Consider the following 12,860-nt stretch of genomic DNA (forward strand, 5'->3'; position numbering starts at 1 on the left):
AATAGACTCTGCAGTCGCCCTTGTCCAAATCTGTCCCCACGTTGGAGTGGAAAACAAACAGTAGAGCTGCCTGAAAGGTCCAAGGGGACATGCGAACCTGCCGGTTATTTTAACAGAGCCCAAGACGAGAAATAAAGGGTTAAACTTTTGAAGCGCCGCTGCATTTCTCGCGGTTGACCTTCTCTCACTGTTTTCATTCATTTATCATTTCTTCAACTTGTTGCTTGTCGCCAGAAAAATAACAATAAGCTTGCCACTCTGACAAGCTTCCACTTGCAGCTGGTCTGGAGATGCAAAACTCTCTGATGGTTTAGTTATTTTTCAACATTTCCATTTGCTCCTCATGTTGTAAACCGTTTCTTTTTTTTCTCTTTTTTTTAAATGAAGCTTGTAAGGATTCCTAGAAGGAGAGGCGTGGCTATTTGCTTCATAGAAACCATCAATCATGTGGCAGTTTTGTCGATTTCCTCTTCCTTTCTTACAAATAGCTGCACTCCTGACCCACAATAGCTGTAAGTAGCATGCAGTAAACACATTTACGGCACTTAAATGACATACTTTACCAACATTGTCCAGCATTTTAAAAAGACAACTGTCATAACCGCAACACAAAACTATATATTTTAGGGATTGGGTGTGTGACAACCATTAATTATCAATCACCTCTCCTCTCACTGCAAGACTGAAGCAACTTGATTATAACCTCTCTTTTTTTCCCATAGATGAAGGTTTTATTCAACGTTTTCTCATCGCTTTTAAGGTTACATTGAAAGTATTTTTGTCTTACTGCCAGGCAAAGAAAACAACAATTTCTACAAAAGTCCTTCTAAACTTCCCACACAACAGCTTTCTACCACTTTGGCAGGTCTTTCAGTGAGCAGAGTTTTGGCTCGTCTCCCATTTGTGTGATAGTTGTTTGCTGAGTTTCAGGAAGGCTCACTTTGCCAGCAGGCCTGAAACAATAGAGCACGGTTTTCTCAGCTTGTTGCTGCTCGGTGTAGGCCTTCGACTGCAAGAGCAAGAGGGAAACTCCAGACTTGCCACCTCCTGCTTCTCCTCCTCCCCCTTCTTCTTCTTCGTCTCCTTCTTCTTCTTCTCCTCCTCCTGTTTCCCCTCCCTCTCTCCCCCTCTGTGATGACTCAGAGAAATGTGCTTGGCTTTGCTCCCGTTGCCAGAGTGCAAACCAAGGTTCGATGAAAACGGAGTGAAATCGACAGAGGATTCCTTTACAAGAATTTGGCTGCACTGCGGCCTTAAGCTTTGTGAGATGTATCGAGTTCGATAAGTGCAATAAAAGGAGAAAGATCTGTTGAACGCAGACCAAATGGATTCATGTTTCATAACTTATTCATACATGTTTGTGTGCTGTGCTGTTGTGCTGGAAGCGGCTGCAGGCATCCAGTTGCTGCCAAGCACAGTTAGAAAAATCATAGCATTTTTAATCCTGTGAGTTCTCCAGGAGACAAAAAAATACTGATATAATTTAAGTCAGGCTAATGTATTCTGTCAGGTTTTACTGTAAAAGACCGAAACTGAAATCCTTTCTGACACTGATGTTTTTAAAATATCTGTTTTCTTTTCCTTTTGTAAAAGGACCTTTGGCTTGAAAAAACACACCGAGGAGAGTGATTTCAGATCAATTATGATTGACTATAGGATAGTAAGTGTTACCAAATAGGTGGTATTTTTAAAAAGAGCTGTTACCTTATTTTTCTGTACGCTTTCTTGACTTTATCCTTATTTTAAATCATTTTGATTTCCAGTTTTATCATCTGAGTGGTTTGCAGGACACGTGGAAGAAGGCTGTTTCAAACAGTCACCCTCATATGACATTTGTGTGTGTGTGTGTGTGTGTGTGTGTGTGTTTAAAAGCCAGGATTCTTTTGAAGCTATTAAAATGTTGCAGAAACCAAATAACAGAGTGCAGAATTTCCCTCACACATTTTATTCTCTTAAAGAAAATTCATTGCTGACTAAAAAATTGTAAGCAGGATTATTTAGACTGGTTAAATTAACGGTCTGGTATTCGGGGAATGATTTTGAAATAGAAATAGAAATTTGTGTTCATTTTGTAATATATTAAGGTCTACTGTAAAATTACATTTTAAAATTACAGCAAAATAACATTTAAATCATTACAGAGAGGTTTTTATTGGTCTTCTTTTCTCCTGTAAAATACATTTATATATTATTAAAGTGTTTTTTATAAACCTGATCTGACACGATGTTCACATCACAGGTTCATAACTAACAACATCAAATTCTCACATTAGCAATATAACTTATTTATTTAATATTTATTCCTTTTTGTCTGTTTGTACAAAATTATTATATTATTTATATTACAAATAAAATGCATAGTAACAGCTAGAATGCTGATTATCAGTCTCAACTTTTTAATATATTTAAAAAATTGTATTTATACATATGTAAAGCAGACCCTTTCTCATCAGTTCTCATCAATGTGAAATCTTAGCTTATCTCAGCTGTCTATTTTACAACAAATAATGTGTTTGTTTTAAATATATTACATATATTATATTGTAATATTTTTACAAACAACTACAGATAATAAATGTATGTTCTTAGACTATTATGTAGGAAGAATATTCATATTTAAAATCATAATAGTTAAAGAAAAAAAGTGTCTGTCAGGCTGGTAAGTATTTAACCTCCTAGGACCTGGCGTCCACATATGTGGACATCACATTTTGGGTTATTTAGACCAAAATACTCAATTTTGTTCTACAAGGGCCTGATATCCACTTACGAGGACATTATACTGCTACTGTTCTATCAAAATTTTAAACGAATATCCTCATATGTGGCTGTGATTTTTCATAAAAACAAAAATAAGGTAAAAAAAAAAAAATCTGGTAATTCTTTGGGGCCTAATGAATGTAAAAGCAATCAGCCCAGATATCAAAGAGAAATTAAAAATGCATGCCGTGGAAGAGTTCGGGTCTTAGGAGGTTAAACAAATAATTTGAAAACTTTTTTTTTTTCCAGCGAATGACTCACAAATAGTTTTCTGGATGACTTTTTATTCTTGTTGTTTCTTGTCCGACCACTTTGCTTCTTCACTGAAGTTTTACATGCCATGGCTAATCTGCAGTTCTCATCCTTAAAATGGCAGCTTTGGGATTTCTGTCCAGTCGGCCTTCCAGATTTATCTTTCCGTGCCAATGGAGCTCAACAACAGTGTGCTGAAACTAGTGTGAAGGTATATATATTGAACACTTGGCTGTGCGTAGCTTTTTTCTCGATTTGTTTAATTTTTATTTACTTTTTGCAGAAGTATTTGTCACTGACCTCTATTATTTTCCTCCTTCCTTCTTAAATTTCTCCACTGTTATTCTCCATTTGAAAATTCAGCACACATTTGCCTTTCACGAAAGTAATTTGTAGATTATTTCTGTTTTGGCTGTCTTTGTCCTTCTTTATCTTTAAATCTGTTTTTCTTTATAGTTAATATTTCTTTCTTTATTTGTCACTCACCTCTGTGAGGAAGAGATCTCACACAACACATCCAAAGTCCCCCGACAGTTCCTGTCAGGAATATCAATGCGTTGTCACAAACATCCCTCCAGACCCCTGGAGGGCCTGATATTATTCAACTTTGTGAATAAGAAATTTGGACCAAAACCCCAAGACAGATGGTTAAACGTGACAATAATAACACATCAGATTTTCTTGGCAGTCCTTTATACTGCGTTAGATTAAACTGTTGGCGTTCATACATTCAGCCAAATACAATAGTTGCTCCAAAGCTAGCACTGTAGAGGGGTCCCCCAGGGTTTGTATGTTGGCCTTGTGCAGTTTCTTCTCTGGAACAGCATCTGCTTTGTTCACTTCTCTGAAGTAGCATCCCTCAGATCACATATCTCACCACTATACTGATCTTAATAGCTTGAGCCTACGGCCCTCTGATACACACAAACACCCGCAGAGACACTATCACGGAAGCTCAGTTGGTCACTCTCTCACGAAGGGCACACAGACACAGATAATCGAATAGGTTGTGCAACACCGGTGATAAATCTGTTGAAAGAAATGGCCTACTGTAAAGGAAAGAGCGAGATCTCCCAGCTAGGGTGCTGGATAAATGTGTGTACGTGACAAAGAGAATAAGTTGCTGAGTTAGGTGTTTACTTAGCACCCTATTTACTTTACGATTACACACAAGAGTACAGCATCCATACAGTAAGTCTGTATGTCTGTGAATATGTACTCCAGTACATGTGCGTGTTCTGCAGGAATTGATCCTTTACGATACACCAATTATACGCTGAATTGACTTGGTTTATTTGTTATTTGTATGCTTAGAACTGTTCTGTATGTGTGCCTATAAAGTTGCATGTGTGTGCAAGTATTAATGCATGTGTGTGCCTGCACAGGGAGAGAGGTTTTACATGGTCAGAGGTGTTGCTGCTAGAAGTCTATGGCTGTGCTGGAGAGCCAGATTGTGTGAGTGTAGTGTATGCGGGTGGTCACATGTGTGTTTGTGTGTGTATGCATTGCGTGGAGAGAAGCTGAGTGACAGGTTTTTGTTTTTTTGAAGCCTGCCACTGAGACTAGCATCAAACACCACCTCAACTCTTTGCCCTTCTCTAATCTCACACACATACACACAGTGTGCTCAAACTCACACATGTGTGTACACACACACACACACTCATGTTACAGCTCAGACTCCCTTATACGTCCCTGAGAGCTACACTGAGATCTTTTAAATACAAGAATAAAAATAACAACAAAAAAAAAGATCCGACACTCCTTCTGCAGGTATTTTACTCTCTCTTCACAGCAGTCAGTTCATCTGTCTGATGCATCTGTTCAACAAAGGAGACACACACACAGAGAGAGAGAGAGAGAGGGTGGTTTGTCAGTTATCTGATGTAATCTGTTGTACAATGTTGGGCAACAATTATTTGATCATTTGTAAGTTTGCTCAATTAGAAAGAATGAACAGTCTCTAATTTGTAAGGTATTTGCATTTTAATGGAGAGAGACAGAATATCAACAAAGAAGCACACAGTTACATAAAAGTTAGAAATTGATGTGCATTTTATTGTGTGAAAATATATTTGATCTCCTACAAACCAACAAAGACTCTGGATCAGATTCAGTTTCTTCCCTTCCACAATCATGGGCAAGGCCAAAGAGTGGTCAAAGGACATCAGGGACAAAACCGTAGACCTGCACAAGGTTTGAATGGGATACAAGATCATCAGAAAGCAGCTTGGCCAGATGGTGACAGCCATTGGTGTGATTATTTGGAAATGGAACAAATATAAAACAACCATCAATCACCCTCAATCTGGAGATTGTAAGATTGTACAGGACAACTTCACCACATTGAGCCAATGGACAATAAAATTTTGGAAAAGAACTTCCTTTCTGGGTGGTGGGTGGGTCTTTCAGCATCACAATGACCCAAAACATGTAATCAAGGCAACAAAGGAGTGGCTAGAAGCACATTAAGCTACAGACCTCAACCCTATAAAAAATCACCAAAATGGCGCCTGAGATGTGTGCAAACCTGGTATCCAACTACAAGAAACTTCTTACCGCTGTGCTTGCCAGCTAGAGTTTCTCCACCAAGTACTAAGTCGTGTTTTGCTTGCGGATCAAGTACTTCAATTTATAACTTTTAATGTAATGTGTTTAAAAAAAAAACTTAACTCGGCAGGGGATTAAATAACTATTTCCCTCACTGTAGATTAAAACATTTAGTATAATAAGACCAAAGAACTACCATTAAGTAGTTAGTCTAGACAAAGTAAAAATAAAATGCAATAATTGCCTGAGTAAACATCCTATAATTAAACAAACACAAGTAAAAACAGACTCGTGCATATTTAGACGATTGCTAATGTTTGAGGTGTGTCTGAACTGAAGGCCTTGGTGCATATGACCTAGTTTACTTGATGCCATAGATCTCAAACAGGATGTTGAAAGTAAGAAAGACTGTCTTTGGTTAAAATATGTGTCAGGGAAATTCCTTTGTGACTCACACTGAGTTGGTGTTGGTTTATTATAAATTGGTTTGGTAAAATACCACCCTCTGGTCTCCTTAGTTGGTAATAGATTTCTGGGCAAGGCGGGAGGGGTGGATGAGAGGGATGGAGAGTGGGCTTGGGTGTGGGGAAGACAGGTTGTCACCCCTGCCCTTTATATTGAGATACAGTCTGGCTGATGACACTGACTCATCCTTGCTTTCCAATCTCTCCTCTTTCCTCTTAGTAACCTCCGTCATGGCTTCTGTTCTCACCACACCCAGCAGTGCACATGCCACAAAGTGTGCTGCAGGTCTACACAATCCCCATTAGGCGTTTTTGTTGGAGTTTTTTTTCTTTCTTTTTTTTTAAATCTGGGTCAGGAGCCAAATGAGAGTTATGCGAATAGGAAAAAATGCCTCTCAACAATGTCTATTATTACTATTGCCTTTTCTTTTTTAACAGAGACTCAAAGTCTTCCTGTATTCATGCTATGTAAGGACAAAATACACCATTGCCTGTAGATATGTCCTTTTACATGCTAAGTGAGGGAATTGCATCAGTTCTCCACATGATGTAACCCATGCTGCAGATAGGCAAACATAATAGTCTGAAAAATCTGGGCTCACAAAGAAAAACATGTTAAAAATATGAACTATCAACCACGCAGCTGACAGTTCCTTTTTCTTTTTTTTAATTCAGTGCTGGTCTGCCTTAGTACAGTTTAGAGACATGGGATCCCGAGGTAATAGCGATACGCCGGCTTTACAACTTTTGGCTTTTTAGCAGTGTTAGCAGATTAATGAACAGCGGTGTTGGTGTGTTAGTCTTCCTATTGTCGGTGAAAAACTTTGGTCCAAATTAAAACATATCAAGACTGATTTCTGAGAAATTTTCTGGTTTGGTGACCACTTCAGGCACGAACATGAGGTTCATATTTGTGGTTCTAAAGAAGATGTCTCAGCAACTTTAACTTTAGCCTCTAAACCAGTCACCAGTTTAAAATTTTAATTTGTCTACTGGCTTGGCTATTGGATGACTAAATACTGGCAAAGCAAATACACCTTCCCATCAGCCACAGCTGTACTTTGTTCAGTTCTAATAAGTAAATGTTAGCATGTTGATACATTGGATTAAGATGGTAAACAAGGCTTGTTGGCACTATCATGTTTAACACACTTTTCCCACCAAAAGACAAAATTTGATCTTTTGTGTTTCATATCAGAATTTACTCTCCTGCTAAAAATATATTACTAAAAAAACACTAAAATGAGATTTTACTGACTGTGATTTCTTACAATTAAATGCAAGCCAAAAAGCAGAGGTTAGTCACCGCAGGCAGGAAACATCATGAAGTAAACTGTACTGACGTGCCACTCATATCCATAACTTTATAACCTTGATCATGATTGTGCCGCTTTGCATACGCTGGGAGTTAGCCAGAGTAAACATATATTTGGCTGTGCTGCCACAGCTCATTGAACTGAGTGAAATACCTGAAATAACTCTGAGTCACAACTAAATCACTAAAGCATGTCATGAGAACTTGATCAGAAGCATTTTTAAACTTTAAGGACACTTTTTGAGCATGTTTATGGGAAGCATTTGGCACATGTAAAAGTTTTCTTTAGGAGTATACATGTATTCTAAGCAGCATGTAGCTAGGGAACATGCAGAGACAGTTAAACTCCTGAACTGGATGTCAGTAATGGAGGGTCTGTGTGTGTTTGGATAATTGCCTCATATTTCACAGGTAGGCATTTCCCCCCAGGGATAACTCCGGCCTTCCACGCCCCACCACCATAAGCACAATATCAACGCAAATGCGCTGAGTACTCTATTTGCTTTTCAACTGGGAACTTGACTCCCATGCTCTGAGCGAACAGTCATGACAGAAAGACGTTTTTCCAGTCAAATTAACTCAACTGTTAGATAAAAGAAAACACATTTCCAACTTTGCTCATTTCGTGCTTACATTCATGGACTTTCTAGTGTAAAATACATAGTATGTAATAATCTCAAAAATCAAGTCTGCAAACATCTTTCACTTGTTCTTATTTGCCAGGTTACCTGGCAAATTTCTGAAGAAAGGCTTCAGGTTTCTGAAGCCTTTCTTCAGAAATCTTTGAACCACAGGTTACCAAAGGTCACACTACAAATGATCATGAGATCAAAAAACTGTGTGAAGCACCTCTCTATGAACTTATTCTAAACGAGGCACACACATACTAGCATATGACTTATACTTTGTTGCCTACACAGGGATTCCTCTTGTTAGTGTGAATACTGGCACAATGCCTGGAGAAAACATGTTTCATACATTTATGATAAACAAGTGTAAATACACTGGAGATCTTTAGAGAGTTCTTCAAACCAAAACCTCACCGAGTGAAGTTCAGAAAAGAAATTATTTATTTATGAGTTGATTCTATTGTTGGGTTGGATTTAGTTGTCAAACAGAAGTAATTTACTAAATCATTTGAATGCTATCATTACCTTCTTCTCACTAAACACTATCATTACTCTCATTACTTATTTTTGTGCTTATACTTTCATAAGATGATACAGTAGTAATCACAATTACTGACTTATTTATGTATTGTTTTCATGTAATTGTATTCATTGTGTTTTGCATTGTAGTGCTTTATACTATTTACTATTACGTGTCTACACTATAGTATTGACTGGTCTGTTCTTGCCCTTGGAAAACTGATCACATTATAACATGTCGTGAATAATTCAACATTTGTGAATTTAAATTTGATGGTATTGTTGTGAACGTGAAACCACAGGATGCCTTAATAAGAGCTTACAGAGTGATAAGATTATTTTAGCCATTTGCTAAAATGACTGAAACCTTGGGTGGCCTAAAGCTACGTACACACTGGAAGTGAGTCGCTCATTGCGCGTTGCTTTGATGCTCACAGCTGGTGGCTTTTATACATTCCAGGCTCTGGTTGTCCTGGTAACCTTCTAAAGTCCTTGCTACCAGGTCATAAGTCAGTCATTGGTTTTCTTCACTCTCATTGGTAGTTTCCTCAGTGGAAGTTGAGAAGTTTATCTTCCCAACTTCCCATCGCCAATGGATATTTATTTCTTCCGTTGTTACCATGTTACAGCAAATAACTTCCAGTGTGTACAAAGCTTAACACATACCCGTGTGCCACATTTGGTTGCTCCTGATAATCGAGGAGGGGTTTGCAGACAAAGACGTAAACAAACCAAGGCAGACAAACACAGATTATAGTAACACGGATATGGAAATGGATATCTCTAAGTGTATATGTTTTTAATGCAAAGTTCTATATTTTAGTTTCTGTCCACGGAATTTGTATTGAAAGATCTTCACTTGGTTTTTCAGACTGCTGGATCCTCACAGAGCTTCAGATAAAGGTTAAACTTTTTTAAGTAATTAAGTATGTTTACCATCTACCGTTGCTGCTTAATATAAAATCTTTTTCCAAGACTTTATATTAACTTATGTGCAAGACTTTGATTTTATAATGAGATTTATATTTTCATCTTAGAATAATGCACATATATTTTTTAAATGCTGTCTTGTCTAATTTCCTGAATTCTTCAAGTTGACCTTTGGCATCTATGCCTAATGCACCCCTTTTTAGGCATGAGTTATACAGATCTGTCACTCCTAATCAATCACATCAGCATGCTTCTGAAGAACCCCTTGGCATCAAATTTAAATGCACTTGGTAAGAAATTATTTCTTTTAAACATGCAGGGTTAATATTGTGATGGGGCATACATTAACTTAACCCTAACCAGCATGTAAATGCAACATTAGAAAGTGAGAAAAAGATCACTGAAGCAAAATTCAAAAACTCAAAGACAGTTGATCTCCTAGCTGACACACGTCCACCCTCCAACTGTTGGACTTCGTGGACATCAAATTGTTCAAAAATTGTTGTGGCTGGTATATCAAACCAGACATTTGAAGACACCAGCTGCAGTGGCCAGAAAGCAATTTTTGTTTCTCTGGGGTGAGAACACACTAGCATTTTGCAACTTCATCTTTGGATTATAAATATTGCCAGCAAGAGAAAAAAATGAGCGAACCAGATAGGACTGATGACTGAATATTTCTCAACATTGTGAAAATAAGCCAATAAAATAAAATGAATAAAGCACCCCTGTACAGAGTGTAGGCTTGTTTAAAGGCCAGTGAGTGATCATGATGGTGTGTCATGTGGGACGAATGAGGCAGCTGAGGACTTGTTTGAGGAAGGAAGTCATAGTACTTCAAAATAGATTTGGTTTGCTCGTATGGTTTCTATCTTTTAATCCTGCCTTTTCTGTGTCACACACACACACACACTCATGTGCCCAAGCAGCAGGCTTTGTGATGTGGTAGGAGGACCTCAGGAGGTTTGGCTCCTGATGATTTCTGGGAGCAGCACCAGCATGGTGACTTGATCCCTGCTCGGCAATTGGATTGGCCTGATCTGGCGGTGGCAAACCAGTTCTGCCTGGAGATTGAGGGGGGGTTACTCAATAATAGAAGGAGTTTTTATTAAAAGGCAGGCTGGCTAGAGTTGATCGGGAGTTTGTGAGTGTGTGGGTGTACGTGTGTGTGTGTGTGTGTGTGTGTGTGTGTGTGTGTGTGTGTGTGTGTGTGTGTGTGTGTGTGTGTGTGTGTATACATGTGTGTTTTGAATGGGGCTTTTTGTTCCAACGTGACTCACCATGTTCTAGCTACGGTTGGTGCCTAAAGGGAGAGAAGAAGGGGGGGTGAATGGCACACAAGAGAAATAGTTGATGTGGTTAAGTCATTAGGAAACTGCATGTTCAGTTGGCCTGTCAAGCTTCGGCCTTCTTATATGATGAATCAATACGCCAAATTCTTGCCTGTGAATGGGACGTACAGAGAGTTGAAGAGGGATCTATCCTCTGCTGTCGCTGGCTTGAGGTCATCTAAACTTTTAGCCAACTCTTTGGCAGACTGGGCGTGCTAGTATGGCTAAAAGTAACTTCGACGGGACTTGATCAAAGCAGATGGGGCATGTGATTGCTCGCTTACTGACTATAAATTTGTTAGCAAAATTTTATTAAGCTGATGTACACAAATAACTTTTGTCATGGTTCTGATTGTTGTGTGAAAACATAAAGGAAGTCAACAGGAAATGATTTCATAGATTCTTAGAAGCCACTGTTTGTTTATTTGTTTGTTTAACATATTTTGGAGCTTTACTTCACTACCCTGCTCTCGACATAGATATAGGGTTTTTGTTGAAAACTCTTATTGTCAGATGATTCCCATCTAGAGCTGTGTGAGTGGAAAATAATCCAACATCCTGCACAGGGTCATTTGCTTGTGCTATTTTCATAGAGCCGAAGTGAAACCCAAACTTCTGGATTCTGTTTCAGAAGTACGAAAGCCTTCTTCAACTGACATTTGTAACTACATGTACAACTTTAAAAGAAGAGTTTCACCACCGTATTGCAAATGAGCTGGCGTTTAAATACTGCTTTCATAGTTGTATACGCTTGTTAAATCTGATATAATTAGCCATTTCTAAGGTCCAAAGTCACCTTCCTAAAATTAAATTAAACAGTAAGAGTTAACAGTGGTGCATATTCTTTTGGCTCCAGTGTGGCTGATCTCCCAGTTGGTGCAATAAAGGTTAACACCCAGACATCAAAGAAAATAAGATTTGGCTAAGTTCAAAGTTGGCAGGAAGTTAGCTTGCTAGTTTCTGGCTGAAGATGATAACACCGTGTACTGACTTAAATATCTCTAAAAAACTAAAGCATAAATAGCTGTGATATCACTTTGGACATAAGCAATGACAGAAAACTAATTAACCATGACATTTGGAGGGTTACTGATGTTGGGCTAGTTGACATATAATGAGTGTTACCTGGTGGCTAACTATAAAGCCTCGGTTATGCTAATATAAACAAATTACCACAGGGAAGAAGTAGCAGTTTAACATGTCATCACTTAACCAGCAGATTGACCACTTGAAAGTCTTTGCGCACACATATTTACACACATATTGTGTCTCAGAGGATAAGACCATATAGTCTGCTAATCAGAAAGTTGTTGGTTTGATCCCTGGCGCCTGCAATATGTGCACTAAAGTGCCAGTCATCCATTTTGTGATGTACAGGTCGTGGGATAGGCAGTGTAAAGAGAGACCGGACCTCCCTTTCCCCAGCTACCCCTCCAGCTCATCCAGGGAAACACGGTGGCATTCCCAGGTCAGCTGAGAGACATAAATCTCTCCAGCGTGCCCAGTGTCTGCCCTTGGGCCTTCTCCCGTTGGGACAACCTGAAACACCTTGCCTAAGAGATGTCCAGGAGGCGTGCTAGCAATCCTTTGATGTGGAGAAGTAGCAGCTCTACTATAAGCCCTTCCCAAATGACAAATGACAGCCATCCTTCAGAGTAAGCTCATTTCCCCTGCTTGTATTTGTGATCTAATTGTTTCGGTCACTACCCAGAACCCGTGGCAAAAGGTGGAGGTACAGTACTGAAGTACACTCAACGCCATAATACCCATGTTGCATCCATCTGTGTGCCAGTGTGTCCTTGATAGTTAGAAAGTGCTTGGTGACGAGGTGAATATGGTTTGTAATATGTCTGTGAAGGTTCTCAGTCATCCAGGTCATCGTAGTCTAAGGACTACTTTCCAAGCTCCTTACACAATGGTTTGTAATAAAGAAAAAATGCTTTAAGTACCAGTCTATCCGCCATTTATATAGGCTGTCCAAAGATACTGTAATTTATCATTGTACCGCTCACTACATGCAGTCAGATTACATTTTAAAGAGCACCATTTCCTTTAATCTCCAGACCAGTAAAGGTAAAAACATGTCAGTGAATATAGAAAATGGCCAAGT

The 12,860-nt window shown here is 38.8% G+C and overlaps 1 long non-coding RNA gene across 2 annotated transcripts in view; it reads right to left on the reverse strand.

Moving 5' to 3' along the window:
- Positions 1-3,688: 3,688 nt before the first annotated feature.
- The window catches only part of LOC120729141, a 38,973-nt gene continuing 29,801 nt past the window's right edge, over positions 3,689-12,860 (reverse strand). For both annotated transcript variants that reach the window (XR_005694852.1, XR_005694853.1), the window contains exons 3-4: positions 5,104-5,199; positions 3,689-4,832 (exon numbers count right to left, since the gene is read on the reverse strand). This is a non-coding gene — a long non-coding RNA (uncharacterized LOC120729141). The remainder of the gene's footprint in view (positions 4,833-5,103; positions 5,200-12,860) is intronic.

This window comes from Simochromis diagramma, unplaced genomic scaffold (genome assembly GCF_900408965.1).
Source record: "Simochromis diagramma unplaced genomic scaffold, fSimDia1.1 OVJJ01000302.1, whole genome shotgun sequence".
Lineage (NCBI taxonomy): Eukaryota > Metazoa > Chordata > Actinopteri > Cichliformes > Cichlidae > Simochromis > Simochromis diagramma.